This window comes from Magnolia sinica, chromosome 4, assembly GCF_029962835.1.
Source record: "Magnolia sinica isolate HGM2019 chromosome 4, MsV1, whole genome shotgun sequence".
In the NCBI taxonomy this organism is placed as follows: domain Eukaryota; kingdom Viridiplantae; phylum Streptophyta; class Magnoliopsida; order Magnoliales; family Magnoliaceae; genus Magnolia; species Magnolia sinica.
In genome coordinates this window covers 28,668,204-28,672,845 of record NC_080576.1, presented here as the reverse complement: position 1 = coordinate 28,672,845, position 4,642 = coordinate 28,668,204, and the positions used below count along the sequence as shown (strand labels likewise).

The following is a 4,642-nucleotide window of genomic DNA, read 5'->3' as shown; positions in this document are numbered from 1 at the left end:
TGACTTGGATCCTATGGAATGCCTGGACGCGGCTCTGGATCTGCCAGTAGAGCAGAAACGTCGTGGATTTCCTTTCTCCGATCGACGCTTCTGCGTTATGTTAGTTTGGCACTAGTTTGTGTGCACGTACGTGCTCATCATCCTAAGATCTAACCGTGGTCTTAGTTGGTGGTCCCTGCTGACTGTGATAGATAGTCTATATTCCTTGGGATGGTCACGAATGATGGGGGACGGTCCGGATTCCTCCAGATGGTCACGAATGATGGGCCACACCATCACAGCAGTTCGTTGATTTCAAACCGTGGTTCAGTGGGAAAAACGGACGGGTGTGGGATTTTGTATCGGGTGAGTTCAGGTCAAAGCTGTTTGACCCAACTTATAGTCTTGGTGCTCTGCGGTAGTAAAAAATCACATGCACTATACGGTCTCCTTGGAGTCCACTGTTGGGGTCCACGATGATCTGAACCATTCATCTGTTGTACGCCATCTAAGAGACTCTAGTCCAATGGGTTTGGTGGAATTATAGCCTAGGTGGGTCACATTCTGAGAGCTGTAGACTAACCCCTGATTTCAAGTGTCTTAATGGTCAGACTAGATCAATTTTTGATTTTGACGTCCTTAAAGCTTCCGAGTGTGACTGGGCGTTGTTATTCCCTAGGGTTTTGTTCATCGTTATTATTGTGTTTTTTAGAATAAAAATAAATTTCAAAAATAAAAGTTATTTTTAAAAAGTAAATAAATATATTAATTATTTAAAATTTTCATAAATAGTGTGTATAGCTAGTCGGTAAGAGAAGGGGTTTTTACTTATGTAACCAGGGTTCAAATCTCCTCAAGGACGGTGTTGCGCATGCGTGTGCGGCATGGGCTGTAGGGCGCTTTATTAGGTGCACTTAGCACTTCGCATCGATGCAAGGAGCTAAGAGAGCCTTAGTCTTTTTTGGCACTCGGTTCAAACTTTTTGGGCCATGCTACCTTGATGTTTTATTACCTTTTTTTTGTTGATTAAGAGTAATTGTGACATGATTGTACATGTGGCACATATTGATGAGGGTCGAATATTATATATCAGACCCCAATTATTACCTGATTTTACGTATATGATAATGTTTAATGGAGTATTTTAATTATATTTTTGTTGCAGGATGAAATCAGGAGCGTTGATGGAAAAAGAGTACTACAAGCATGGATTTGACACTCCGAAGTCACCAGAGCAAGGGACGCACTCCAGAGAACTAAGACTAAAGAATTCACATGCCAGGGATCTGAGGAAATCAAGTCGTTCACGTTAAAAAGGCCCGAAAATGATCTAGAATGCAAGATCACATAGTTTTCACCATCCGATTGACTCGAAACTTCATACATGGCCTGGAGGCCATAAATAAACCGTACATATTAAATTTCAACCATTGAATATCTCGAGAAGTGGGCCAACGAACAGATCAGCCCATTAATCTCTAATTTTAGGCCCACCTACAATCTGGATATACTTCAAAATTGACCTAGATGGTTTAAATAAGATGAGAAACAGGATGGACGGATTAGATTTCTCGACAGCATCACAGTGGACCCCATTTATACATCGTGTGTACATAGTATACACACGCCCACAGAGCACTGAACCAGCTAAGGCGGGTCAGCAGGCGCAAACCCGTGTCTCCTTTCTAAAACGGCAGTTGCCGTTTTCATTCAAAGTAATGAACGAAAAGTCCATTTTTGCGAACCTCTGTGGGGCCCACCCATGGCATGTACGTCTGATCCAAGCCCTTCATCGTGTGGAAGGATTCGATAACTACAAAACCATGTTTACATTTTGTGCCCATACGTGTACACGTGTGAGATACAGAGGGCACAAGTGGACTGCCCTGCGACGTTCAAAACGGTTGCAGCGTGATTGCTTCTCTGGGCCGCGTCAATGGACGTTCATATCTTTAAACGAAATTTCGTCCTGAATCCAATGTATAGGGTGAATTTTCCTGAAAACACTTCTGTGGGGCCCACCGAGCATCGCAGCGCTGGACGTGCGAAGGCTTACGCACGTCCGCGAAAAGCAGACTTTCGGGCAGTTGTGGCCCACCATATTTGATCAGATGGAAGATCTGATCCGTCCATCGTATAGACCAGCTAAAAACGTCCCAGGATACGTTGATTTTACGGATAAAGTGTAAAGAACAAAGGACTTATAACACCCCAAAGTTGGCTGCGAAAAGGGGACGTGACTGTTGCTGCGACAGCCTGTCCACCGACTCCAGCCTTTCCACCGTCCTTCCAGCACCTATAAGAGAAGATTGTGGATGTGAGCGAGAGGGGGAGAAAAAGGAGAGCGGATCCAGAGCTAGAGGAGAGCATTGGACGTGGAGCAGCTTCCCTGAAGAGAGTTTTTTTTTTTTTACCTTTTATTTTATATTTTTTCTCTAGCTTAATAATGTTCATGCTAGGCTAAACTTCTTATCTAGGGCTGAGATGAAGCCCCTAATTTGAATAACTCTTGTATGTGTTGATTTTATCTGAATTTGATTGGGTTGTTTCTTTCTCTAGTATGCTTAACTGAAATCTCTGTACTTCTCCATTCTATGAGCTCAACCAAAGTTTAGTTATGGATGTTGTTTGGAATATTATTCTAGGTGCTTATGTCTGACCATGAACAGGTTTCCTATAGGGGAAGAAACAGGAATCTACATCTCTTCACGCCTCACCATGGATGGAAAGACATGATCCATATGCTTTAAGGAATTATACATTCTGTGTGCCCGACTAAGGACATAGAGTGCGCTTTATTTATTTTGATATCAATCTGAATTAGGGTGAATCAACAGGTAGAACAAGGTTTATGATAATTATGGGTGGATTCGAAAGTCCTAGTCTTCTCCTTGATTGAATTTTCCTTATTGCTCTCGGTTATTTTTTCATTGATTTTTATTTAGTTTACTCAATTACTAGCTCAAATATTTGTTGGATTAGTTAAGAAGAGTCTTTAATTTTGAATTGTGACAACCAGTCCTCGTGGGAACGATCTCGTAATACGTACCATATCTATATCTGATTCGTATACTTGCGAGTTTAAAATCATTTAAATCAGGTTGGTTTAAATAAAACATCAAGTTTTTGGCGCCGTTGCCAGGGACTGTTTCGGTCCAATTGGATTTAGGATTCTCTCTTATCATAATTCATAGTCTTAGGTTTTTACTAACCTTAGGTTAAATTTTTATTTTTTTATTTTTTTTTTTGAAACTAACCTATTTCTTGTTTTGTAGGGTCCTGACATAAACTACTAATTTGGTAATCTCTTTCTAAATTCTCTACTTTTTCTAATTTCTATTTTTAGAATTAGGGTTTTATTTTTTAGAAATTTTCTAATTTTAGGCTTGCCTTTTTAGAAATTTTCTATTTTCTAATTTTAGATTTAGATTCTTTTTTCAAGTAACTTTCTATTTTCTAGTTTTAGAAAATTTTCCCTTTTTTAGAAACTAACTTAGCTTTTTATTTTTAAGATTAGAAACTTTCTTTTTTAGAAATTAACCGTTGCTTAGGATTTTTTCTAGCATTATTTTAGGAAATTTAATTTATTTTTATTTTTTTATGTTTACAGGAATTGAGGAAGGAAGCTGCTAAATAAGATTGTCTTCAAAAGGAGGAGCTCTCAAATCTTCAGACATTCATCATCGCCTTTTTCGGGTTCTTCCTTCCAATTCTCATTTACATAGCTTTCTCTTATTTTTAGGAATTCATAACTTTTATTTTTAGTTTTATTCATCTTAGGTTGTATCTTAGTTTAGTTTTCTTTATTATATTGATAACATAGTTTATGCTAGGATGTAGATCTCTGAACATAGAACTAGCACCTTTCGATCCTGAAATAGAAAGAACCTTTCGTAGAAGATTTAGAAACATCCTATTTGAAATGGCGGAAGAGAATGGAACTAAAGCTCTTAGAGATTATTCAGCTCCTGTCCAATTTAATGCGCCTTCATGTATAGTGTTTCCTGCCACCACGGCAGCACACTTTGAACTTAAACCCGGGGTCATACAATTGTTGCCCTCCTTTTATGGTTCAGATAAGGAGGATCCATATCATCATGTGAAAGAATTCTTAGACATTTGCTCCACCTTTAAGTTCCAAAACTTTTCAGACGATTCGATCCGTTTGCACCTTTTTCCTTTTTCTTTGAAGGATAAGGCGAAAGCATGGTTGATTTCTCTAGGAGTTGGGTCTATCACTACATGAGACCAACTGTCTAAGAAGTTCTTAAACAAGTTCTTCCCGGTTCACAAAACTAATGCTCTCCATAGAGAAATTACGAATTTCACATAAAAAGAGGGTGAGCACTTTCATGAATGTTGGGAAAGATGGAAGGATTTACTTCTTAAATGTCCACACCATGGTTTTGAAAAGTGGCAACAGGTTCAATACTTCTATGACGGTCTGACACTCCAAAACCGTCGCATGGTTGACACCACCAGTGGAGGGTCGTTCATGACCAAAAGTGATGTCGAAGCTTGGAATTTCTTTGAAACCTTGTGTGAAAACTCCCAGCAATGGGACTGTTCAAATAGAGGCGAAAGAAGCCCTCAACCACTGAAGAAAGGGAGTATATATGAGGTAGGAGTCACGCCAGATCTTTATGCCAAAATTGATAGCCTG

The 4,642-nt window shown here is 39.2% G+C and overlaps 1 non-coding gene across 1 annotated transcript; it reads right to left on the bottom strand.

The window, feature by feature from the left end:
* Positions 1–4,279: 4,279 nt before the first annotated feature.
* On the bottom strand, positions 4,280–4,386 carry LOC131244763 (small nucleolar RNA R71). Its single transcript, XR_009170541.1, has one exon. It is a non-coding gene; the product is annotated as a small nucleolar RNA R71 (small nucleolar RNA).
* Positions 4,387–4,642: the final 256 nt, after the last annotated feature.